We start from the raw sequence: 27,378 nt of genomic DNA, 5'->3' as shown, positions 1-27,378 counted from the left end.
GCGGTGTCCCCCTGTCCCTGCCTGCACCCGGCCGTGCGCCCGCGGCAGCCACCGCCTTCCCTTTGCAGCCTCTGGCCCTCGGCCGGCTGCCTGTGGCGCCCCCAGCACCAGCTCCCCCCGCGACCGCCCCCTGCTCCCCCAGGCCCCTGCGTGCGGGGCTGCTTCTCCGGGCAGGGAGCGGGGGCCCCGCTGGTGTCGGAGCTGGGGTGCCTGGATAGGATGCCCTGGAGCTGGGCGGGAAGGGGGCTCCTGGGCTCTTTGCGCCCTGCATGAACCCGGCGTGTGCCTGCTGGCTCCGCGCCGCTCTCGGGGTGTGCGCTGGGGGGGGGCTCACGGTGTCAGACTGCAGCTCCTGGGGGCTGGGGGGCGGGACTCGTGCGCCCCATGGGGGGCGGGGGGCGGCTGCCCGGTGCTTTTGACCCCGAACCTGACTGCGAAGCGCTGAGGGATTGGAGCGAGCCCGGGGGGGCTCAGCGCCGTAATTAACCTGGGGGGCGGCGCGGGCTCGGGCGGCTGGTGCTTTCCGCGGAGGGCTGCTCTGCATTGGCCCCTCTGCGCCCAGGCTTGGCGGGGTGAGGCCGGCAGCGAGCGAGCTGAGCTCTGCCAGCCACCCTGGCACCGAACCGGCATCGGATCCTTTACCCCGCGCTGAGCAGCGGCAGGGAGTGCGGGGAGAAGCGGCTGGAGCCCAGCCCTGGCTGGGCCACTCCCTTGGGAAAGTCGCTGCTGGTCCGTGGAATGGAGAGGGATCCTTACCGGGTGCCGGGGGAGGGTTAGTTAACACTGCCCGGGGTTCAAAGGCTGGTGCTTAGAATCAGTTTAACAGAGTGGCTGGAGGTGAGGGGCCTGCGGCTCCAGGCTTGTTTGGAGGTTTAAAGGTTGCTTTTGTCCCTTCTTGCTGGTGGAAGCTGACTAAAACTGCTATCAAATGAACAAGGTAACCAGACTAGGGCTGGCAAGTCATTACAAAATTAATTGTGATTAATTGTGCTTTTGAACAATAATAGAATACCATTTATTTAAATATTTTTGGATGATTTCTACATTTTGAAAGATATTGGTTTCAATTACAACACAGAATACAAGGTGTACCGTGCTCACTTTCTATTTGTGATTACAAATATTTGCACTGTAAAAAACAAAATAAATAGTATTTTTCAATTCACCTAATACAAGCCGTGTAGTATGAAAGTTGAACTTACAAATGTAGAATTAGGTACAAAAAACTGTATTCAAAAATAAAACAATGTAAAACTTTAGAGCCAACAAGTCCACTCAGTCCTACTTCAGCCAGTCACTCAGACAAACAAGTGTGGTTACAATTGGCAGGAGATAGTGGGGCCCGCTTCTTGTTTACAATATTACCTGAAAGTAAGAACAGGCATTTGCATGGCGCTGGTGTCGCAAGATATTTACGTGCCAGATGGGCTAAAGATTCATATCTCCCTTCAGGCTTCAATCACCATTCCAGACGACATGCGTCCATGCTGATGATGGGTTCTGCTTGATAACAATCCAAAGCAGTGTGGACCAGTGCATCCTCATTTTCATTATCTGAGTCAAATGCCACCAGGAGAAGGCTGATTTTGTGTTTTGGTTTGGGTTCTGTAGTTTCCACATCTGAGTGTTGCTCTTTTAAGACTTCTGAGAACACCTCGTCCCCCTCAGATTTTGGATAGCACTTCAGATTCTTAAACCTTGGGTCCAGTGCTGTAGCTATTTTTAGAAATCTCACATTGGTACCTTCTTTGCATTTTATGAAATCTGCAGGGAAAGTGTTCTTAAAATGAACAACAGGGGCTGGTCATCATCCGAGACTGCTATAACATGAAAATATATGGCAGAATGCGGGTGAAACAGATCAGGAGAGAAACAATTCTCCTCTAAGGAGTTCAATCACAAATTTAATTAACACATTTTTTTCATGTGCATCATCAGCTGGAAGCGTGTCCTCTGGAATGGTGGCTGAAGTATGAAGGGGCATATGAATGTTTAGCATATCTGGCACCTGAATGCCATGTAACACCAGCTACAAAAATGCCATGCGAACACCTGTTCTCACTTTCAGGCGACATTATAAATAAGAAGCAGGCAGCGTTATCTCCCATAAATGTAAACAAACTTGGTTGTCTTAGCGATTGGTTTAACAAGAAGTAGGACTGAGTGGACTCTAAAGTTTTACATTGTTTTGGTTTTGAGTGCAGTCATGTAACAAAAAAAATCTACATTTGTAAATTGCACTTTCACCATAAAGAGATTGCACTACGGTACTTGTATGAGGTAAATTGAAAAATACTATTTCTTTTATAATTTTTACAGTGCAAATATTTGTAATAAAATAAAGTTAACACTGTACACTTTATGTTCTTTGTTGTAATAGAAATCAATATATTTGAAAATGTAGAAAAACATCCAAAAATATTTAATAATTTCAATTGAAATTCTATTGTTTAACAGTGCAATTAATTGCAATTAATTTTTTTTGAGTTAATCGCATGAGTTAACTGTGATTAATCGACAACCCTCAAACAAACAAATTAGAAACATCAGTCTGCTCTTTTTCAGTTACAGTAAGCTTGAGTTTTACAATTTTTTCAAGTAGGCACATAACTTTGAGGATTGGGTTTTGATTTTTTTTTGTTTGTTTTTTGTTAAAGTTGTCTTGTAAGCACCCAATAGAGTAATGTTTGCAATGCCATCCGGTGGGGTGTTTCAGCAAAGCAAATAAATTGGCCTATAACACCTGTCCCAACCCATATCACCTCCTTCCTAGGCACCAGATCTAGATGAAAATATAACAGATGTTAGGGGTTAGTCTTAGGTCTGGTACTATTCAATATTTTCATTAATGACTGATAAGGGAGTGGAGAGTTTGCTTATACAATTTTGAGGATAGCACTACACTGGGAGTGGTCACAGGCACTTTGCAGAGTAGGTTTATAATTCAAAACTACCTTGACAAATAAGAGAATTGACCTGAAATCAATAAGATGAAATTCAATAAAGACTAGAACAGAGTACTTAACTTAGGAAGGAAAAATCAAATGCACAACTACAAAATTGGAAATAACTGGCTAGATGGTACTACTACAAGGATCTGGGAGTTATGGTGGATCACAAACTGAATATAAGCCAACAATGTGATGCAATTGCAAAAAACAAACAAAACCCAACCCAACATATCATCATTCAGGGGTGTCTTTACAGGAGTGTTGTATGTAAGATACAGGTCATTGTTGTACTCTGGCTGGCACTGGAGAGGCCTCAATTGGAGTACCGTCTCCAATTCTGGGTACCACACTTGAGGAAAGATGTGGATAAAGTGCAGGGAGTCCAGAGAAGAGCAATAAAATTGATAAAAGGTTTAAAAATCCTGAGCTATGAGGAAAGGTTAAAAAAATTGGGCGTGTTTAGTCTTGAGAAAAGACTTTGTCTAGACTGGCACTTTGTTGGCAAAACATTTGTCTTTCAGGGGTATTAAAAAAAACACCCACCCGAACAACAACCATGGAAAAATGCTGGTGTGAACAGCACTTTGTCGGCAGGAGAGCTCTCACCTGCCGACAAACAGCAGCTACACTGTGTGCAGCACAGCCTCGTCATGTAGCCATAGCCTGAGGGGGGACCTGAGAACAGTCTTTGAATCTGTTAGAAGCTGTTATAAAGAGGACAGGGATCAACTGTCCTCCATATCCTCTGAAGGTCAAGACGTAAGGGGCTCAATCTGCAGCGAGAGAGATTTAGGATAGGTAGGGAAAATCTTTAACTATAAACAAACTAGAGAAATTTAGCCTAGACAAATCTACTATAAAGAAGGTACACAACTGGATGGAAAACCATACTCGGGGAGTAGTTATCAATGGTTTACAATCAAGCTGGAAGGGCATATTGAGTGCTACTCTGAGTTTCCTGGGCAGTATTTCCTGCAGTGCCTACTCTCCACCGTGCTCCCTGGCTGTGCTGTTGCATGGCCTCCTGGTAGCACTGTGAGACTATCAGCTGGGAGTTATAGTGGATCATAAACTAAATACAAGTCAACAATGTAATACGGTGCCCAAAAAACCCACCATCATTCTGGGATGTATTAGCAGGAGTGTTGTAAGCAAAGACATGAGAAGTCATTCTTCAGTCTGCTCAGCATTGATGAGGCCTCAATTGGAGTATTGTGTCCAGTTCTGGGCGCCACGCTTTGGAAAAGGTGTCCAAATTGGAGAAAGTCTAGAGAAGAGCAACAAAAATGCTTAAAGGTCTAGAGAACATGACCTATGAGGGAAGATTGAAAAAATTGGGTTTGTTTAGTCTGGAGAAGAGAGGACTGTGGGGGGGACAAGATAACAGGCTTCAAGTACAGAAACAGTTGTTATAAAGAGGAGGGTGATAAATTGTTCTCTTTAATCACTGAGAACAGGACAAGTAGTAATGGGCTTAAATTGCAGTGTGATGATGCTGCCCATGGGAGCCAGCTGAGGTCACTCAATCAGGGTGAACTGCAAACAGAACGGGCAGACAAACCCCAAACGCTGGTGGATCTTCCAATACTTAGATTAACAACCAGCGCAAAAGCTTCTGTAGTACCCCATTGGTTACTCAGAAGTCCAAACAACGCAGTTCCCTTAAAGTGCCCAGCCTCAGGCCTCCATCCAGACACACCTGTCAGATATGATGATGGTTACTGAAAATCTTATCTCATCATATAAAAGAAAAGGTTCTTCCAATCCCAAAGGATCAGCCACACACCCAATATAACTTAGATCTTACCCAAAATACACGCTACAGCCAATTCTTATTAACTAAGCTAAAATTTATTTAAAAAGAAGAGAGTGAATGTTGGTTAAAAGATCAATATACAGACGGACCTGAATTCAATTCTTGAGGTTCAGGTACATAGCAGAGATGAGTTTGTAGTTGCCAAAAGTCCTTTTAGAAATAGTCCATAGGTTATGGTCCAATGTACATATTCAGGGTGACTCTAGTTAGTGACTAGTATCAGAGGGTAGCCGTGTTAGTCTGGATCTGTAAAAGCAGACATGCATCTGAGGAAGTGGGTATTCACCCACGAAAGCTCATGCTCCAAAACGTCTGTTAGTCTATAAGGTGCCACAGGATTCTTTGCTGCTTTTAGTTAGTGACTGGGAGTCTCAATCCTTATGGCTTAATGTTTCTCTCTCTTGAAACCCAAAGCAGATCTGAGAAGTAGGATCATGCCCCAAGGCTTTTATACATTTCCAGCAGCCTTTTGGCCTGAGAAAACAATAGGTTTAACTCTCCTTCTTCCAAACATCCTGGCAGTTAGCACAGGGTAATTTACCCATTAAACAGTTCAGATACAGGTTACCACAACCTTCAAAGAGACACATAGACAATAATACTATTTCACTCAAGTATCTTCCTAAATGTTAATATTCCTTTTTTGATCTTTGAATCAAAGCTTTAGCAATAGACAAGACTTGTTTGCTGACATCTCAAGCCCTGAGCAAACACCTCCTCTTCTACCTCTAACAATGCCGGCTGCATTTCAAAGCTCTGTTCATTTACAGATCTTCCTAACCAGTCTTTAAAGTTCCGCCATGGGGCAGGTCAGTCTGGGAGTTAATTAACTCTTTCTGGCCCTGTGTCACCTTTCAATGAGATATTATATTACAGTCATAACATCACAGCAAGGGAGATTGTTTGGATATTAGGAAAAACATCCTGTCAGGGTGGTTAAGCACTGGAATAAATTGCCCAAGGAGGTTGTGGAATCTCTGTCACTTGAGGTTTTTAAGAGCAGGTTAGATTAACACCTGTCAGGGATGGTCTAGATAATACTGAGCCCTGCCATGAGTGCAGGGGACTGGACTAGACCACCTCTCGAGGTCCCTTCCAGTCCTACACTTCTGTGATACTATAGGGGTGGATCCTGCTCTTTAGGAAACGTCTACAGTGGTGACATGTTGCAGTCCATAAATAAAGCTGGAAGCTGGGCATGATCAGGCTCCATGAGTGCCTGAGGCCTCCTTGCAGGCACATGAAACTGATCAGGAGAGAGTTGCTCACAAGGTGCTTGCTGAAGTCTCTGCAGGAGGAAGCTATTCCCCACTCCACTTGCCCTGTGACTGTAGAGGGAAGCGTTTCTTCTCCACCTCAGATGATGAGCAATAGGACATGCTGCATTTATCCCAATAGTAATGTATCCACAGACTGGGCTCAGACCTGCACAAATAATTGTTCCCACTTCCTGGAACTGCAGCTGGATGGATTCTGCTTGACAAAGCATCCAAACTATCACCCTCTTAGTGGGAATTAATTAAAGCAGCCAAACTTTTCATTTTCAGGTGTGCTGACAGAATCACAGAACTGGAAGGGACCTTGTAAGGTCATCTAGTCCAGTCCCCTGCACTCATGGCAGGACTTAGCATTATCTAGACCAGGGCGGGCAAACGTTTTGGCCTGAGGGCTGCATCGGGTTTCCAAAATTGTATGGTGGGCCAGTTAGGGGAGGCTGTGCACCCCAAACAGCCAGGCGTGGCCCGGCCCCCCTTGCCTTCCGTCCCCCCCACTTCTCGCCCCCTGATGGCCCCCCGGGGACTCCTGCTCCATCCACTCCTCCCTGTCCCGTGACCACCCCCAGATCTCCTGCCCCTGACTTCCCCCTGCTGCCTCATCCAACTCCTCTCATTCCTGACTGCCCCCTGGGTACCCCTGCCTCATCCAACCTCCCTGTTCCCCACCCTCTGACTGCCCCGACCCCTATCCACACCCCACCCCCTGACCACCCTAAACTCCCCTGCCCTCTGTCCAACCACCCCCCCTGCCCCGCTCCCTGGCCCCTTACTGCGCTGCCTGGAGCACCGGTGGCTGGCGGCTCTACAGCCACGCTGCCCAGAGCACCAGGAAACACAGCTGTGCCATCCGGCTGTAGCCAGCCACACCACCACGCAGCACAGAACACCAGGTCATGCTGCGGCTCTGTAACTGTGCTGCCCGGCCTGAGCTCGCAGCCCCGCCGCCCAGAACATTGTGCTGGCAGTGCAGTGAGCTGAGGTTGCGGGGGAGGGGGAACAACAGGGGAGGGGCCGGGGGTAGCCTCCTGGTCCAGGAGCTCAGGGGCCGGGCAGGAGGGTTCCATGGGCCGGATGTGGCCCGCAGGCCGAAGTTTCCCCACTTCTGATCTAGACCATTCCTGACAGGTGTTTGTCCAACCTGGTCTTAAAAACCTCCAATGATGGAAATTCCACAACCTTCCTAGGCAATTTATTCCAGTGCTTAACCACCCTGACAGGTAGGAAGTTTTTCCTAATGGCCAACCTAAACCTCCCTTGCTGCAATTTAAGCCCATTGCTTCTTGTCCTGTCCTCAGAGGTTAAGAAAAACAATTCTTCTCCCTCCTCCTTGTAACAGCATTTTATGTACTTGAAAACTTATGTCCCCCCTCAGTCTTCTCTTCTCCAGACTAAACAAACACAGTTTTTTCAATCTTCCCTCATAGCTCATGTTTTCTAGACCTTTATTCATTTTTGTTCCTCTTCTTTGGACTTTCTCCAATTTGTCCACATCCTTCCTGAAATGTGGTGCCCAGAACTGGACACAATACTCCAGTTGAGGCCTAATCAGCGTGGAGTAGAGCAGAAGAATCACTTCTCGTGTCTTGTTTACAACACTCCTGCTAATACAGCCCAGAACGATGTTTCCTTTTTTGCAACAGCCTTACACAGGTGACTCATATTTAACTTGTGGTCCTCTGTGACCCCAAGATCCCTTTCCACAGGACTCCTTCCTAGGCAGTCATTTCCCACTTCGTGTGTGTGCAACTGATCATTCCTTCCTAAGTGGAATACTTTGTATTTGTCCTTATTGATTTTCATCCTATTTACTTCAGACCATTTGTCCAGTTTGTCCAGATCATTTTGAATTTTAATCCTATCCTCCAGTGCACTTGCAACCCCTCCCAGTTTGGTATTGTCCACAAACTTTAAGGAAAAGAATGAGGAGTACTTGTGGCACTTAGAGACTAAAATAAATTTGTTAGTGTTTAAGGTGCCACAAGTACTCCTCGTTCTTTTTGCTGATACAGACTAACATGGCTACCGCTCTGAAACTTTAAGTGTACTCTTGATGCCATCTAAATAATTGATGAAGATATTGAACAGAACCAGACCCAGAACTGATCTCTGCAGGACTCCAGTCATTATGCCCTTCCAGCAGGACCGTGAACCATGATAACTACTTTCTGGGAATGATTTTCCAACCAGTTTTGCACCCACTGTATAATAGCTCCATCTAGGTTGCATTTTCCTAGTTTGTTTATGAGATGGTGATGCGAGACAGTATCAAAAGCCTTACTAAAGTCAAGTTATACCACGTCTACCAGTTCCCCCCATCCACAAGGCTTGTTACCCTGGCAAAGAAAGCTATCAGGTTGGTTTGACATGATTTGTTCTTGACAAATCCATGCTGACTCTTATTTATCACCTTATTATCTTCTAGGTGTTTCCAAATTGATTGCTTAATTATTTGCTCCATTATCTTTCCAGGTACAGGAGTTAAGCTGACTGGTCTGTAATTCCCCGGGTTGTCCTTATTTCCCTTGTTATAGATGGGCACTATCTTTGCCCTGTTCCAGTCTTCTGGAATCTCTCCCGTCTTCCATGACTTTTCAAAGATAATTGCCCATGGCTCAGATATCTCCTCAGTCAGCTCCTTGAGTATTCTAGGATGCATTTCATCAGGCGCTGGTGATTTGAAGATTTCTAACTTGTCTAAGTAATTTTTAACTTGTTCTTTTCCTATTTTAGCCTCTGATCCTACCTCATTTTCACTGGCATTCACTATGTTAGACGTCCAATTGCCACCAACCTTCTTGGTGAAAACCAAAACAAAGACATCATAAAAACCTCTGTCATTTCCACTTTTTCTGTTATTATTTTTCCCTCCTCATTGAGTAACGGGCCTACTCTGTTCTTGGTCTTCCTCTTGCTTCTAATGTATCTGTAGAATGTTTTTTTGTCAGCCTTTATGTCTCTAGCTAGTTTGATGTCATTTTGTGCCTTGGCCTTTCTAATGTTGTCCCTATGTATTTGTGTTATTTGTTTATAGTCATCCTTTGTCATCTGACCGAGGTTCTACTTTTTGTAGGACTCTTATTTTTGAGTTTTAGATCATTGAAGATCTCCTCGTTAAGCCAGGGTGGTCTCTTGCCATACTTCCTGTCTTTCCTACGCCATGTCAGGGTGAGAGATGGGTGCCTCTGTCCCCCTCAGAAGAGAGTCTTCAACCACCACTACCCTACGTTTCCTCCTGGGAATGGTGGCTGTGATCCTCCCAGCCTTGGGGGTACATGGCTTCTCTTCCTTCACCTTTTGGGAGTGATTCCTCATCATTCATTGCCAGATGCATATGTTTCAACGCGGCCCCTATCTACTCCGTGCCAGAGGCTGGTCCAGAGACAGGGCTCTTGTGCCCTTAATAATGTCTCTTTGAAAAACTGCCTACTGTCTTCAGTTGTTTTTCCCCTTAAACTTCCTTCCCATCAGATCTGACCTACCAACTCCCTGAGTTTGCTAACGTCTGCCACCTTGAAATCCATTTTCTTTATTGTGCTGTTCTCCCTCCTACCATTTCCTAGAATCATGAACTCTACCATTTCATGATCACTTTCACCCAACCTGCCTTCCACTTTCAAATTCTCAACCAGTTCCTTCCTATTTGTCAAAGTCAGATCTAGAACAGCCTCCCCCCAGTAGCTTTCTCCACCTTCTGAAATAAAAAATTGTCTCCAATACATTCCAAGAACTTATTGGAGAATCTGTGCCCTGCTGTGTTATTTTCCCAACAGATGTCTGAGGAGTTGACATCCCCCATCACCACCAAGTCTTGTGCTTTGGATGATTTTGTTAGTTGTTTAAAAAAAGCCTCATCCACCTCTTCTTCCTGGTCAGGTGGTCTGCGGTAGACCCCTACCAGGACATCACTCATGTTTTTTACCCCTTTTATCCTTACCCAGAGAGTTCCAACAAGTCCGTCTCCCATTTCCATCTCAACCTCAATCCAAGTGTGTACATTTTTAATACCTAAGGCAACACCTCCTCCGTTTTTTCCCTGCCTTTCCTTCCTGAGCAAGCTGCACCCTTCTTTCCCAATATCCCAGCCTGTGTATTATCCCACCAGATCTCTGTGATGCCAACTATGTCATAGTTGTGTTTATTTACTAGTATTTCAAGTTCTTCCTGCTTATTCCCCATACTTCTCACATTAGTATACAGACATCCAAAATACTGATTTGATTTCCCCCTGAGTTCTGTCTTGTTTCTCCTTTATCCCTCCTATAACAGCCCATGCTCCCCCCAGATTCTGACCCTTCTCCCAGGTCTCCATGTTTTTTACTTGCCCGTGGGCTTTGGTCACCTGCTCCCATCAAATCTAGTTTAAAGCCCTCCTCACTAGGTTAGCCAGTCTGTAGCCAAATATGCTCTTCCCCTTCTTTGATTGGGTCCACCTATCTCTGCTTAGCAATCCTTCTTCCTGGAACATCATCCTGTGATCAAGGAAGCTGAAGCCCTCATGGAGACACCATCTTTGCAGCCAGGCATTTATCTCCAGGATGTACCTATCTCTGTCTGGGCCCCTACCCTTTATCGGAAGGCTCAAACTCATTCACTCTTACTCCCAGAGCCCTGTAGTCACTTCTGATCTGCTGAGGGTCATACCTCGCAGTAGCATTACTGCCCACATGGATGAGTAGCATGGGGTAGTAGTCAGAGGGCCAGATGAGCCTCGACAATCGCTCCGTAACAACTCAGATATGGGCCCCTGGCAGGCAGCATACCTCCCGGGATGCCATGTCAGGGCGACAGATGAGTGCCTCTATCCCCTTCAGAAGAGAGTCTCCAACCACCACTACCCTACGTTTTCTCCGGGGAGTGATGGCTGCGATCCTCCCGGCCTTGGGGGTACATGGCTTCTCCTCCTCCATCTTTTGGGGTTGATTCCTCATTGCCAGGGCAGCATATCGGTTTTCCATCACCATGGTGGGTGGGTTGGGAGTAGGGAGTAGCACTGCCTGCTTCTGGAAGTCACCAGCAGCCAGTGTCCTCCGTGTGACAGAGCCACATCTTCCTCCCCCAGGGGCGTGACAGAAGTCCTCTGGAGCTGGGTAGCATCGGCAGCCTTGGCTGCTCCATGTGAATACTGTCTAGGAATTCCTCCTAGGCACAGCTGCTCCTTGGTCCAGCCACCTCCTCCTGTAGCTCTGCCACCTGCTCCCTGAGAGATTCCACCAGCAGGCACCTCTCACACTGGATGGTCCCCCCAGCCTGGCTTCCTGTGAGTGGGAAATGCAGGCCACAGTCTCTGCAAATCCACACCAGGATCTGAGTAGAGGCATCCAGGGTAGGGATCTCTGTCTGGATGCAGGCACAGGCGGAGGAGACAGGAACAGCGTTGGCACTAGCGATGTGGCCCTTCCTAACCATAGCGACTATATCACGTTTCCCTCCCACAAACTCCCTCTCAAACTCCCCTGTTGCGGCTTAGTTCCATCTGGAAGTCACTACGATGCATTCATGTATGTTATAGTAAATCTGATAAGTGTGTAAACGCTGAGAATTCCTTATGCCACAGGAGAGATGTCTGCTGTTTACTGGGGTGAATGGAATTATCCTCTTGTGGAACCGTGGGAACGGGCATTTCTGGATATTGTAGCATCAGGTTGCCAAAAGTGCAAGTTGTATAAAAGTAGCACAAAGTTCAGTAGCAATAAGATTAGTCAGTGGTCTAGTGGGTTACTCAACCCAACAAGGTCAAATGTGAGCTCCTGGCTGACAAAATGAGAACCTAACAGGGTTGAGGACCACTCAGGTCCAAGTGAATTGCTAAGGATCCAAGTAGTACAAAGGTAACTGGTAGTAAGGAGAGGACTGAAATTACTGGTGAACTGGAGGAGAGGAACTGGTTGGGATCAAGTGTCCAGTCCAGAAAAACAGGGCAAGTGACAAAGGAGTGAAAACAAAATAGGCACATAGTCAAAAGTGAAAAATAAGTGTCTGTTCTACCAGTGTGAGAAGGTTAAAGTCAAAGACAGATGAACTAGAATGCTTGGCACTGGGAGAGGAACTTGACTTAATGGTCTTTTCCATAGTACGACAAATTGATGAGACATGAATATTTGACTTAACCCCACAGGCAGGACAGATTAGGCCATAAGGGGGGAGGGTTGGAGGGTGTGCAGCACTATATGTAAAGGAGTCCCTGGAATCTACTTAGACTTTCTGACTGGAGAGGACCATGCAGTAGACGCTGCGTGGCCATGTCACCAGTAGCAGAAAACCACGTACTCATAGGGTAATGCAGCAGCCTCCTTAGGGAACAAATGTTGAGAGGAACTGAAGAGGCAACTAAATCTATAAGGGAGGTCTCCAGCTACCTGCACATACGCCAGTCCAGTGTCGCAATGAGAGAGGTTTTAGAGAAGCAGTGTGCTGACAGCTTGAAAAGGTGCTTCTTGGAATAGCCCGGGAGTAAGAGTAACCACAACAGAATTAAACAAAAGCAAAATCTAATGGCAGTTAAAGTTCCAGCAAGACACGCTCCATCCAGCCAAAGCCTTAAGAAATGGAAATGACAGAAAATGCAATACCAGCACATAAATCCGTGGTACGCCCACACCTTCAATACTGGGTCCAGTTCCCATTGCCTCCTCTCTGCTTCCTTTGGTGTCCCTCAATGCATAGCTCCCCATGAATCAGGGATGAGGGGAGCTGCACTTGCCTGGGACTTGGAGGGAGAAACTTCTGCTAGAGCCACTCCTGACAACGTCAGCCCTTCTGTAGCTTGCACGAGGCTGTAATGTGGGTCGTAAATGTTTTATCCCCATTTAAAAAATACTGAAAATAAGTTCACCAGAATCCACCCTCTGTGATTAGCAGTGACTGTCAACTGGAGGCCTAGGCACCAACTCCGTGGGTGCCAAGGGGAAAAATTAGCAGGTGCTCAGCACCCACCAGCAGCCAAGCTCCTCTCACCTCCTCCCTCCCTCCCAAATGTGCCGCGTCACCAGTCTTCCCCCTCCCTCCCAGCGCTTCCTGCCCCCCTCGCCGCCTAACAGCTTAGGGCTTTCCCAGAGTGAGGGGAAGGAGCAGGACGTGGCACGCTCAGGGGAGGAGGTGGATATGGGGCAGGGACTTAGGAAGGGATGGAATGGGGGTGGGAAGAGGTGGGACGGGACGAGGATGGGGGTCAAGCACCCACCAGGCAGAGGGGAAGTCGGTGCCTATGGAGGGGTGCACCCCCGTGAAGGAGTCTGTGTCCTTACTGTCTTCTCAAAATGCTCCAAAGCCTCTCATGGACTTCTGGAAATTGGATACAGCCTGTAGGGCTGCAGAGGCAGCGTTCACATGCCTGCTTCACACCAGCATGTCTGCCTCCTGCGCTTCCCCTTCGTATGAAGCAAATCTCCCCACCTACAAAGGTGGACTCCTGGCATCCGGGCCCTGCCCACACCAGGCACGGAACCCGTTCCCTCCAGCGCTAGAGGCACAAGTCTGCACAGCTCATGCTGAACAGCCAGACTCTCAAGCTGAGAATGTCACCTGCTCACATCCTGTGGATTAGCCACAGCGGGGGGGACACAACTGACCAGTGGGGACGTAAGCAACTGAAATAGGAATCGTATTTCAGTGATTCACATCATGATTTACACATGCAGTTTTTCAGTGCAAAATCTTCTTTAAACAGGTCTTCACTGTGTGAATCACATGCAGTCAGACCATCCCCCCCCACATCCATAGGGAGCTGTCTGCACAGAACAGCTGTACCACTTTAAGTATACCAGTACAATCCCCCTAGCATTAAGGTGACCAGACAGCAAGTGTGAAAAATCAGGACAGGGGGTGGGAAGTAATAGGCATCTATAGAAGAAAATGCCCCAAATATCAGGACTGTCCCTATAAAATAGGGACATCTGGTCACCCTACCTAGCATGGATGCAGTTATACCAGTGTAAAGGTGCCTTGTACCTATACAGCTTATTCTGGAAAGGAAAGAAGCTATCCTGCTATGAGGTATCTTTATATTGTGTGTCCATGCTACAGGATTTGTGTGACCCGCACACCTCCTGGGTGTGGTGTTCTGTCCCCTATGGTGGCACTGAGAGCACTTCGAGATTAATGAGTCTGCTCTGTAGCCTTAGCTAACAGCCATATGGGTTTTAGCTCATGGGATAGAGGCTCCTGTTCTAAGCTCCAGAGGTCCCAGGTTCTATCCCCCGTCAGCGTTACATTCGTACTGGAATAGAGTGTGGCTTAGTCACTGTGAAAGACAGCATGGGGCAGTTGATAAGTTTGGGCTTTGGCCTGCTAGAGACCTGAGTTCTAAGCCTGCTTTGACTTTGCCCAAGCTCTTTGTTTTAGAAAGTGGGGTGCAGTAGGGGGTTTCAGCAGCTCTTCCCTAATTGGCCTCTAGGTTGGGCTCTCAGGGAGTCAGTTAGAAGAGAGGAGAGTTGAACTCCTGGTCTTCTCTTTTCCAATTGAAGGGGCTTTCTCCTAGGCCAGAAGCATTGGCAAGACAGAGGGAAGGCAGGCAGTCTCTCTCGAAGTGCGTGGCTGCGTTCACACCGCTGAAAATTTGTCAAATTACAAGTTGGTGTGTTCAGCTTGGCACACATTTTCCATTTAGCTAAGAAGTTATAAATCTCTGTAGACAAACACTACCCCAGTGTAACTGATATTTGAGCAATCAACACATGTGAACAAAGAACAAGACCCAGAGTGTTTTAGAGTTTCTTGCAAAAGAAGTACAAAGAAAAATGAGACAATCAAATGAAGAAATTGCCAAAGGGGTGATTTTTTAACTCTTATTTTTGTCTCTGTATTGAGTCATTTTTCATCAAACCACTGTGAAAATTTTAAATTGTGCTCAAATTTTATATTTTCTGTTTTTGTTTTTGCCATTTCAGTGAGATTTTTACAAAATAAAGATTTTCAATTGAAAACGGAACTCTGTGATCCAACCTTAGGTAGGAGGGAGCTATTGCTGTGTGAGCCATAATTATATTGATTGCATCTCCTTGGGGGAGGGAATCATCAAAAACCCAGAACTGTGACATTAGGCTTTACAAAGGGGATGGTTTTTAAAAAAGCTCGGCAAGAAGATTAAAAGGAAAGAAATTAAGATCTTTATGAATCTAAAAGAATCTGAAACCGAGAAGAAAGCTAATTAATGGAATGGAGTCCCTAAACAAAGAAGGAAATGGGCAGATGAGGGGAAGGGAGCAAATATGGATACATGGCAAGGCAAAAGGTATCCTTCAGGAAATGGAAATCCGGCCCAACTGAAGCCGAAAGAATGGACCAGGTAAAGTTAATGGAGGAATTGGGAAGGCTTGGAAGAGCTGCTGGCCAGAGATGTAATAACTTGCTTCAAGTATATTAGCAAGAAGAGGCCTCAAAGAATGAGTGGGTCTGCTGGACTTTCAGGCAGTAAAGAGTAGCTGAAGAGAAGGACATTGCAGGGAAGCTAGACAATTTCTCTGCCTCAGACTCCCATGTGAGGAGAGATTGAAAAGATTAGGACTGTTTACAGAGGAGTCAAAGGGCATGTACACAATATGACTTATGTCGGTATAACTTATGTCGCGCAGGGGTATGAATAAGCCAGCCCCCGAGCGACATAAGTTACACTGATCTAAGCCCCAGTGTGGACAGCACTAGGCTGATGGGAGAGCTTCTCCCACTGACATAGCTACCGCTGCTCACAGAGGTGAATTTATTATGCCGACAGGAGAGCTCTGGCATGGACCCAGAAATGAGGGGATTGGAGTGTAGGAGGGGGCTGCAGGCTGGGGGTGGGGCAGAGGAGTTCAGAGTGTGGGAGAGGGCTCTGGGCTGGAGTAGGGGGTTGGGGTGCAGGAGGGGGTGAGAGCTCCATCGGGGGGTGCGGGCTCTGGGGTGGAACTAGGGATGAGGGTTTTGGGGTGTAGGAGGGGGCTCCGGGTTGGGGGGGCTGAGGTAGGGTTCTTGCCTGTCCTGACTCCACATTGTGCTCCAGAACCAGCCAGGAGGAGGGATAGCTCAGGGGTTTGAGCATTGGCCTGCTAAACCCAGGGTTGTGAGTTCAATCCTTGAGGGGGCCACTTAGGGATATAGGGCAAAAGTCTGTAGGATAATTTAATTGGGGATTGGTCCTGCTTTGAGCAGGGGGGTTGGACTAAATAATCTTCTGAGATCCCTTCCAACCCTGATGTTCTATGAAATTTTCTAAGCTGGTCCAGCTCCTAGGCAGAGGTATTGCAGGCAGCTCTGCATACTACTCTCACTCAGGCAGTGCACCCACAGCTCTCATTGGTCACAGTTCCCAACCAATAGGAGTGTGGAGCTGGTGCTCGGGTGGGGGCAGTGCTTAGAGCCTCCTGACCCCCTGCCTAGGAGCCAGACCTGCTGGCTGCTTCTGGGGTGCAGCCAGAGCTTTAGTCTGTGCAGAACCAGGGCCTTAATCTTGAATATTTTGATTTTTTGCCTGTGGTAGTTTTGTAAATTCCAAATAAGAAATCCCACCCATAGTAGCATTTAAAACATTTATAACTTAGTTCATTATAAATATTAATCCATAGTTGCAATGACAGGAGTTTTTCAAATTAATTTTAGAGCCTAAACTTGATTTAAATCAGATTATTCAAACAAACAACAAAAACAAACAAAGCCCCACAAGTGATTCAAACCTCTCCGCTCTGAACCCACCAGAACAGAATTGAAGATTAGTGACCAGCCAACACAACTCAGCCCCTCTTTAAAGAGGTGCTGCTCAGGGAGGGGTGGGGCGGGGAAATCAGGCTGTTTCCTCCCAAAGAGAAACCCTTCCCTTTCTGTGCTGTCGCCCCAATCCGTCTCTGTCCTACAGGCTGGTCTAAGACTGAGAGTTTACTGAATAATCCCTGAACGTTTGCTCTCTTCTTTCTCACCCTCTCAAGAGTGCTGCTGCTCTTCCTCTCTGAAGCTGCGCCATCTGCTCAGGAATGAGAATGGGGAAGTGTAATGGTGCTCAGGGTAGTCACCAGCAGGAGATGCAGGAAGCAGCAGCCGGGCACGAAATGGCTAGTTAAGAGCTGCAGCTGCTTCTCTCTGCTGAATTTAAAGGACCAGTCACAGAAAGGCATGGTGGGACTGCCTGCCTGGCTAAGTTTGGAGAGGGGCTGGCTCATCCGCAATCAGACTGAATGCTTGTGTCGGCTGAAGGCAGCAAGGCACCGTGGGTGGAGGACTTCGGCAGGCCCTGGCCCCCACCTGAAATAAAGCTGAAAATTGAGAGTGACAATGGGGGCGGGGGGAGAAAGTTGTGTAGCACTATGAAGGGGAAGCAGCAGCACTTGAGGAATGGTCTCAGATAAGGGGAAAGAAGGAGACTTGATCTGTCTGGATTTGAAGAAGGAATGGATAAAACAAAATCATTTCCCAGCTGTCAAATCAGTAAGGGAAGAGGTGCAAATAGGAGATGTTAACCCCCCTGAAAATGGCAGAATGGAGAAAGCGAAGTGCTGGTGACCCACAGAGTTAAAAGAACACAGGGTGGAGATCTATGGATAGGACGTACACATATGGGGCAAGCTGAAAAACTTAAAACTGCAGCCTTAGGGAAAATGAAAGTTACTTGTCAACTGCCTAAATCCCTGATGGGAGCAAGAAGGGTTATGTCTGGAGGGCTTGTTAAATGGATGCTTAGTAGGGGAGAGAGAGTAAACCAGCCATTTATGGCTGTACGCATAACACTTGAACTTCCGGATAGGGTCCAAATGAGGTGTCAGTCTTTCTGGGTTAAACCATATATTTCCGCCCACTCCCAGTGAGATGCTATAATTGTCAAAGGTTTGGACCTGCAGCAGCGATTTGTTAGGGGCAGTAAATGTGGAGGAAATAACCCGTACGAGAACTGTGTAGAAGGAACAGAACCTAATTGCAGGGGAAAGCAGAGTGCAGCATATAAAGGATGTACAGTAGTAGAGTGAGCTAGAGAAATACAAAAAAATAAAATCATTCAAAAAATATATGTGGAGGCTACCAAAAGGTACCCCCGCAGCAGGAAATAGGAAAAGAAAAATACTCAAGTAAGAGAAAAGATGTACGGGGCAGCAGCACACATCTCTGGTCAGGGGGGAGATTAGGAGAGGAATGGGAGAAGATGTATTGCTTGCAGGAAAAGGAGAAGTTTATAGCATTCATTAAAGAAGTAATTAACTGCACCTTGCAGAAGGGGGGAAAATGAAAGGATTAAAATCATAGCAGCAGCAGCAGCAGCAAAATATCTCAAGATGAGCAACTTTGATAGACTGTATTCATGTGGTTTTAAATGAAGGCAATAATACAGCTTAGATAATATGGTTTTAACAATCCTGAGCTGGAATGCATGTGGTTTAATATTGCATGAACAGGAATTTAAGAAAGCCATCTTTGAAATGGTAAAAAGCCTGAAGTAATATGTGTGCAAGAAACATGGCTAATAAGTAAATTTATGATCACTCTGCCAGGACATGATACACTCCAGAGAAGCTACCAGAGGTGGCAGGTCTGTATATTTAGAAAAGAGGGACTTAGTTACATCAAAATGGATGTGCAGAAACTAAGTTTTGAATATAAAATTATTGAGATTCCCAAGCAGAATGAAAACACTTATATACAGATTTATAATGTTTATAATCCATGTAAAATTAGTTCTTTTAGAATTAGAAAAACTGGTTAATAATGTCAAAAACCCATTCATAATTTGCAGAGATTTTATTCGTCACAATGATCAATGCAGAAGTAAGAAAACTGACCTAAGTGGTAAATGCTTAGAACAATTTACAATATGCATCATCTGATAATATTGAACACAGGGTCACTTACTAGATTTAATTCAGTGGGTGGATCCTTTTCTGTTTTGGTTTTGGGAATTGTGATAAATAATATAGCTAGGAAATGCAGCTAGGAAATTCATAAAGAAAATGGAATGGGAAGTGATCACTTCCCTACATTTATTGAATACCATGGCTGAGAAAATGTCAAAAACACAGAGTTCCTAGCTGAGATTTTTCAAAAATTTGATTGGGGCTGTCATGGTACAATTCCCCACTCTGAACCGTAGCGTCCAAAAGATGGGGTACCAGCATGAATTCCTCTAAGCTCAATTACCAGCTTAGAACCTGTAGCTCTGCCACCAACCAGGAATTCCAGTGCCTGGTACACTCTGGTCCCCCCAAAACCTGGCCCGGGGACCCCAAGACCCAGACCCTCTGGATCTCAACACAAGGAAAGTAAACCCTTTCCCTCACCGTTGCCTCTTCCAGGCTTCCCCTCCCTGGGTTACCCTGGGAGATCACTGTGATTCAAACTCCTTGAATCTTAAAACAGAGAGGAAAATCCACCTTCCCCCCTCCTTCTCTCTCCCCCTCCCAGACTCTCCCTGAGAGAAAAAGTAATCCTAACACAGAGAGAAAATTAACCTCTCTCTCCCCCTTCCCTCCTTTCTCCCCACCAGTTCCCTGGTGAATCCAGACCCTGTCCCCTGGTGTCTCACCAGAATAAAAAAACAATCAGGTTCTTAAACGAGAAAAGCTTTTAATTAAAGAAAGAAAAAACAGTAAAAATTATCTTTGTAAATTTAAGATGGAATATGTTACAGGGTCTTTTAGCTATAGACACTGGGAATACCCTTCCAGCCTAAGTATACAAGTACAAAGTAAAATCCTTCCAGCCAAATACACATTTGCAAATAAAGAAAACAAACATAAGCCTAACTCGCCTTATCACCTAGTACTCACTATTTTGTATCTATAAGAACCTGTATCAGGGAGATTGGAGAGAAACCTGGTTGCACATCTGGTCACTCTCAGAACCCAGAGAGAACAAGCACTAACAGCACACACACAAACTTCCCTCCCTCAAGATTTGAAAGTGTCCTGTCCCCTGATCGGTCCTCTGGTCAGGTGACAGCCAGGCTCACTGAACTTGTTAACCCTTTACAGCCAAAAGAGATATGAAGTACTTCTGTTCTATTAACTCTTACTTATCTGTTTATGACAGGGGCCTTTTCAGGCTTAAATATGATGAATATTTATGTAGTAACTAGTCAAGTAATTGGATTGCCAACTCTCCAGGATTGGCCTGGAGTCTCCTGGAATCGGCATTGATCTCCCAGTGACTACTGAAAGCAACCCAAGAGATTTTAATAGGAGATTTTTAGAAAATGACATTGTCATGTTGGGGGGGGGGGGAAATCTCCTGAAATAGCTTCAGTCAGAGTTGGCAACCCTATCAAGTGACAATCTAGGAGCTCCTGTAACAACATAATAAAAGGAATTTCTGTATATCAGAAACTGATCTGGCCATCTAAAACACATCAGATTGACCCCAGTTTAGAAATCCAGTTCCCTGGTGGAATAAAGATTGCAAATTATCGATCAGAGAAAGAAATAAGACATACAAGTAAGTAAAACACACAATGAATAGTAAAGACTTAATACATTATATCAGATGTAAAGGGTGGCACAAAGGATAATCCAAAGACAAAAACAGAAAGTTGGAGAAATTTGTGGGAAATTGAACAAAAATTCAAAGTGCTCAGAAATATATAAGCAAAGTCAAAGACTGAATGGAATTTGAAGTCAAAGTAAATGTAAACCAGGGCTTTATGTAAGCAATAATGTTGAGGTCTCCAGCGTGGGAAAGGCAGACGTTATAGCAAAAGAATTCCAAAAGGTCATTAGTCATATGAATCAAAGTAATGACTTCTGTGAGGCAAAAAAGGAGGTTTATTGAGGAAAACGATGAACTGTTAAATGGTTGGCGAGAATGTGATGATGTGTTAAGCAAAAATTGTAGTATGCAGGAGCTTATTGAAGCCATTAGAAAAAGGAAAAATAAATGCTTCAGCACTTCTCAGAAGGGCACAAGAATCCACTGTGGTTATATAGTGACATATGGCGTAAAGCACTGCTGCCACTGAATGGACACAAGCAATGGTGATACCAGTTAGGAAACCCAGCAAGGAACACACAAAAGCTAATGCCTATAGGCCTATTGCCCTTAAATCCTGTGGGGAGAATCATGGCAAAAAGGATACATGTGAGACTAGGGGAGTGTTTGGAGAAAAGTGATGTTATAACTGAGGTCCAAAGTGATTTCAGAAAAGGAAGATGCACAGTTGACCATATAGTGAGATTAGAAACAGAGATACAAAAAGGCATAAGGACTAAGAACCTTACAATAACAGTCCTCCTGGACACTGAACAAGCACTTGACATGCTAAGGAGGGAAGGCCTCCTATGTACAGTAGCTAAAACTGGAATAAAAGGGAGAATGTTTTGGTGGATAAGGAACATTTTAAGTGACAGAACTACACAAGTAATCAAAGTGGGAACAACTTTATCAGAAACTTACAGGCTTACAAATGGAAATCCACAATGGAGTATTATCAGCCCTGCTTTGTTTTCCTTTATGCTAAATGACCTCCTGGAAAGCATGCCTATGGGAAAAAGTATTTCCCTTTTCGCTGACAACTGTGCAATGGGACTAAGCATAAAAGGCTCAAAGTAATCAAAGAATAGACAAATGAGGCACTCCAGAGAATTTCCAAGTGGGGAAATGATTGAAGTTTAAATTCTCACCTGCAAAAACGAAGGGAATGCTTTTAACCAGGAAGAAAATTAGGGAAGACTGGCACTTATATCTTTATGGTGAAAAAATTCAGGTAGTTCAAAAGTTTATGTTCCTTGGAGTAGAGCTGGATAATAAATTAACTTGAAAAGGGTACATAGATGATAATATACAAAAGTGTAAAAGTAGGATGAACACACTGAGAAGTGTAGCTGGGAACAAATGGGTTGCAGATAAGAAGGTATTGATGATGATGCAGAGAGCATTGATAAAACCAGTTTTAGACTACAGATGCCAAACTTTTGGTTCAGCCTCAAAAACAACTGTTAGAAACTTGGAACTGCTCCTGGCCAAACTTCTGTGATTGGCATGTGATAACAACACCAGAATGTAAAAAGCAGCAAAGAGTCCTGTGGCACCTTAGAGACTAACAGACGTATTGGAGCATGAGCTTTCGTGGGTGAATACCCACTTCGTCGGATGCATCTGATGAAGTGGGTATTCACCCATGAAAGCTCATGCTCCAGTACATCTGTTAGTCCAGGGGTCGGCAACCTTTCAGAAGTGCTGAGCCGAGTCTCATTTATTCACTCTAATTTAAGGTTTCACGTGCCAGTAATACATTTTAACGTTTTTAGAAGGTCTCTTTCTATAATATAGAACTAAACTATTGTTGTATGTAAAGTAAATGAGGTTTTTAAAATGTGTAAGAAGCTTCATGTAAAATTAAATTAAAATGCAGAGCCCCCTGGACTGGTGGTCAGGACCTGGGCAGTGTGAGTGCCACTGAAAATCAGCTCAGATGCCGCCTTCGGCACTCGTGCCATAAGTTGCCTACCCTTGTGTTAGTCTATAAGGTGCCACAGAACTCTTTGCCGCTTTTTACAGATCCAGACTAACACAGCGACCCCTCTGATACTTGACACCAGAATGTGTGCTGCAAAGAGCCACTGAAGGAGCACCTCTGAATCTAAGGATGCACCATTAGATTTCTCTCTTCTGGGGAGAGAGAAAAAGGAATCATGAAAATGGAAGTTCACATCAGATTTATGAGGATTGCTGGGAGCTTAAATTATATGGGTTGCCACAGACTTCCTCATACTATCAGGGTCAAAAATGGGTAAAGGAGATGTATAAAAGCAAAACTGAGAGAACTAAAAAATTGTAGTTATGGGAAATCAAATTATAGCTGGACACTTATTCCCCATTTATGGATTTGGAATTGTACGGCAAAAACAAGGGGAGCAAAAAAACACCAATAAGATTTCTGAATTTATTTATGAAAAATGGAGCCAGCTTTGCCAAGTCTATACAGATGGATCAAAAACTGACAGCACGGGTAGAGTGGGAACTGCCTTCTGCATTCCTAGTCTTGGAATCCAATAAATCTAAAAGGCTATCGAATTATGTAGTCATTCTGATGGCTGAACTAATGGAGATGTTGAAACTAACCTAGTTTAGAAATATGCAACTAGCTGCAACTGTCATTTCATGTGATTGTGTGTCAAGCATTATGACAAGCAGAAAAGGGATGTAGGAAAGCCAATATGACATAATAAGTGAAATAGTGTTCCTAACTATGGTAATAATGCAAGCAGCTATCCGTGTAACAATAGCATGTATTCTGGCACATATCAGAATACCTGGAAATGAAATAGTTGACAAAGCAGCAAACCATGCTCTAAAAAATGAGGTGGTGGATATTAAGACAACCTTAAGTAGACACGAATTTAAAATTTTGGGCACAAAGGAGCTTGTGCAGGAATGGCCAGAACTATAGACTAAGGAAACAAAAGGATGAAAGTTCTGTGATGTAGGCTCAAAAACCAAAGATAATACTATACTCCACACTCATGTTAGAAAAAGTGAAGGAGTCATTTTTAAAGTGTGAAATGATAAGTTCAACTGATCCAAAAGACAAAGATGGACTGTGTAATGTGTGCAAAACCAAAGAAACTTGGTCATGGTCTATGGCATTGTGCACAATATTCTACGGAAAGAAAGTTTCTTCACGAAAAATTGAGTACAATCAAAGATTTTTCCCTATAGGGACTAGTGAGAATGTAAGAGAAATGGAACAGTACACACACAAAAGCCTGGCTGTGTTTCCTGAAGGATACTACACTGAGTGAAAGAATATATATTTTAAAAAAACTTTGGCTAAAAATGCATGAAGAAAATGGCAGTCATAGCCTGGTATGATGAGGCTGTTGCACCAAAAACCAAAGACAAAGGCATGCTGGGAAAAAGCTGCCTGCAAGAAGGCAGCCTGTACTGGGAAGAGTTAGTTGGGGCCAGGATTTTGCAGACCATTGCTATCTCGTATCCTGCAAGTGACAGAGCCAAGAAATGTCAGCACTTTTGGGGGGCGGGAGTAGGGATGGGGATTGCAGTGAGAGCAGCAGGATCAGGTGCCCAAGTTTTCTGGAATCTCCTCTTCGCTGGATGAGATATAGGCAGCAGTGGCTCCAGGCACCAGCGCTCCAAGCACATGCCTGTGGCGGCAAGCCGCGGGGGGTGCCCTGCCAGTCCCTGCAAGGGCGGCAGTCAGGCAGCCTTCGGCGGCATGCCTGCGGGCGGTCCACTGGTCCCATGGATTCAGCGGTAATTTGGCAACGGGTACGCCGAAGCTGTGGGACCAGCAGACCTCCCGCAGGCAAGCCGCTGAATCCGCGTTACTAGCGGACCTCCCGCAGCTGCAGCGCTGAATCTGCGGGACCAGAGACTTCCCGCAGGTAAGCCGCCGAAGGCAGCCTGCCTGCCGTGCTTGGGGCGGCAAAAAAGCTAGAGCCACCTCTGGATATAGGTATTAGGGAGTGTGCTGTGACGGGGAATGGACTAAGATCACCAACTCATTCTGCATAAGCCTGGAGCAGCCTGTTCATTGTGATGATTTTCCATTGCTACCACCTTGGACACCTGTTCTGTTTGTGACATGGGTATTAGTATGGAAATCTGATCTCTTCCTAAAGCTAGGAGGTTTATAGTATGGCTACAAGTGTTTATTTTCTGTTAAAAGAAAGGCCTTGAACTCCAATTCCTGAATGCTCAAACAGCCGTTCCAGCTGTATCCCAATTACAATAGAGCCGTGTGATCTCTTCCCAAAGTAACATTATTCTGTTATTTTTAAATAAGCTGGTTTGCGGCTGTTTGAACATGGAGTCGGAAATCTGGGGCTGCTCTAGAATAATTCACAGCATAAAAGTAGGTACTTGGCCAAGAGAAAAAAAGTCTCTGTATTAGTCCCAACTGCTGTTAAGTAGCACCTAATGCTCTTTGTAAGGGCTTGGTGGTTTTTGGCTGAGTGTGTGTGTCATTAACAACCAGCTTTTGGCCAAAAGAAATAACATTTTCTCACCCAAAGAGACCATTGTATGAGACCAGATGGCCCCAAGTGTCTGGAAGTAGGTTTTGGCAAACATGAAGTTCTTGAAAGTAGGATTTTGCTAGGATTTATTCCTGATGAAACATAGCTGCTGGTTTGATGTAGCCAACTCAGTTTTGTTTTTTTTTAGTTTCAAGTCATGTTGTGTTATTACTCATAAGGCCAAGTGTATTGTCTGTTTAATATGTGACAAAGGAAAAGAGTCTCTGAGCCAAAGAGCTGACAACATTTTTAAACACCAGAGGACCGTTAAACAGGCAAATTTGATCAATTAATTTTTCTAACGTGTGCCTTAAACTTTGTAAGAGCAGCAGTGCTGCTTGCTGCGATGTGACTTTTCCTAGTCCTGTAGGAGTGGGAGGCTGTGACTCTTCCCTCTGAAGTCTTGCAAGACATGTTTGGGATGAGCGGGGGGGATTTTTCTTTATGGAAATTTTCCCTGCTCTTCTCTGTGAAATTGACAATATTGAACTTCAGCTGGAAGGTTTAATAGCCTCGGATCCAAGGACGGGTTACTTTACACCTCCAGTGCTCCAGCAGGTCCATTATTGTTCATGTAACAGTGTGCTAGCTGCGTCCCACATATCTAGGAGCACGGTCCCTGCCCTGAAGAGAACACAACCTGAAAAACAAGAAGTGGTTGTGGGGTAGGGGAGAGGAACACCACCAATGAATGGGCACACACACTCACTGTAAATGCCCCTCACACCTACCGGTTGTTAGCTGGCTAATTGCTTGTAGGCAGCATGACTGAAGTGGGTCTAAATGAGACAGCTGAACGATGGAGAGGGGTCTGGAATATTAACTGAGGAAGGTCCATTCCTTGCATGGGGTAGGATGGCCAAGAGCACAGAGAGTGGTAGGGGAATCGGAGTAACCAGGCTGGCCTCATGGGCAAAGCCACAGGGTGGGGAAGGTGATGCAATAACAGACAGAATCAGTTACCAGACGGTGCTTAAGAAAACTGCGCACCTTTCACGCCAGCAAGGCTTTGAGGTGACCTAGCTGCTACTCTGGAGGCCATGTCTCTCTGGAGAGGAGAGGCTGTTCTTGACTGAGTCTTAAGTTACACACTGGAGTTAACTCAAGAATTAACAGGAGTCCAGTCACTAAGTAACAGTGATCCACAGAGATGGATTCAACATACCGGGGGGCAGGGAGGGAACCAAAAAGTGACTCGGTGACTTGGAACTTTAGAAAGGGAGATTTCAATAAAATGAAAGGGCCAGTCAGAAAGGCCCTAAAGTTAAAAATAACGTAAAACCCATAGCTGTGGCTTGGGACCTATTAAAAAAACAAAACCCAGTTGTCTCAGAAGGAATGTGTGCTGCTGAACAAAAAGCGAACCAGAAAATTAAGGAGTAAAACAAGTAGACCTAAACGACAGGTTCAAAAGGCTACTGATGCCAAACAGAAATCCTTCGACATTTGGAAGTGAACCCAAGTGAAGCTATGAAACAGGAGCATAAATTACAGCAGGCAACATGCTAGAGGGAAATTAGGGAGGCCACAGTGGCTTTCAGGCAGCAAAGAGCTAAAGGTATAAGAGAAAATAAATGTTTCAAACGTATCAGAAGCAGGAAGCCTACAAAGAATCAGTGCAGCTGCTGGATCACTGGGGCCGCTAAACGGAGCAATTAAGGAAGACAAAGACATTGCTGGGAGATAGAATAATTCCTTTGCAGGAGTCTTCATCACAGGGGAAATTCCATCCCCAGCCTGCTCTTTTATAATAACGAAGATGAGGTTCTTTCAGAGACTGAGATGTCAGAAGAACCAGGAGGTCCTTGAAAAAGCAGAAGGTCCCCAGGCCAAAATGGTTCATCCAAAGGTTCTGAAGGAGCCAAAGTATGAAGTGGCTAAACTGCTAACTAAAATCAGCCCCTGTTCCAGGGGTTGGAGGGTAGCTAATGTTGAGACTGTATTTTAAAAAAGGCTCTAGGGCCAGTCCAAGGAATTGCAGACTCCTAACCCTTAGACATGTAGCTCACAGAACCAATCATTAAAAACAGAATAATAAAACGCCTACAGGATTGTGCTACAACAGGGTTTGACAGTCCAGTTTCTGCCAAGGGAAACTGCTTCTCATTAATCTGTTACAATTCTCTGATCAGGTCAGTAGAGTTGTGGATAAGGAAGAACCGCCTGACATAATGTACTTGGATTTTCAAAAGGCCTTCAACAAGGTCCTACACAACAGGCTATCCAAGAAGCTAAGTCCTCATGGGGTGTGAGGGAAAGTATTGTCCTGGTTCAGAAACTGGCTAGGAGACAGCTAATAAAGTGTAGGAGTAGATGGTCTCTTCACCCTGGCAAAAGGTGAATAGAGGGGGCATCAGGGTTCCATATTGTGTCATTTAATATATTTATTAATGATCTAAATAAGGGGGTGAGAA

At 45.2% G+C, this 27,378-nt stretch overlaps 1 protein-coding gene across 1 annotated transcript in view; it reads left to right on the top strand.

Moving 5' to 3' along the window:
* CNNM1 (cyclin and CBS domain divalent metal cation transport mediator 1) overlaps nt 1-27,378 on the top strand; it is a 54,728-nt gene that overhangs the window by 1,594 nt on the left and 25,756 nt on the right. The window lies entirely within an intron of this gene.

This window comes from Gopherus evgoodei, chromosome 7 (genome assembly GCF_007399415.2).
Source record: "Gopherus evgoodei ecotype Sinaloan lineage chromosome 7, rGopEvg1_v1.p, whole genome shotgun sequence".
Lineage (NCBI taxonomy): Eukaryota > Metazoa > Chordata > Testudines > Testudinidae > Gopherus > Gopherus evgoodei.
The sequence above is the reverse complement of the archived record's forward strand: the minus strand, read 5'-3'. Positions and strand labels throughout refer to the sequence as shown.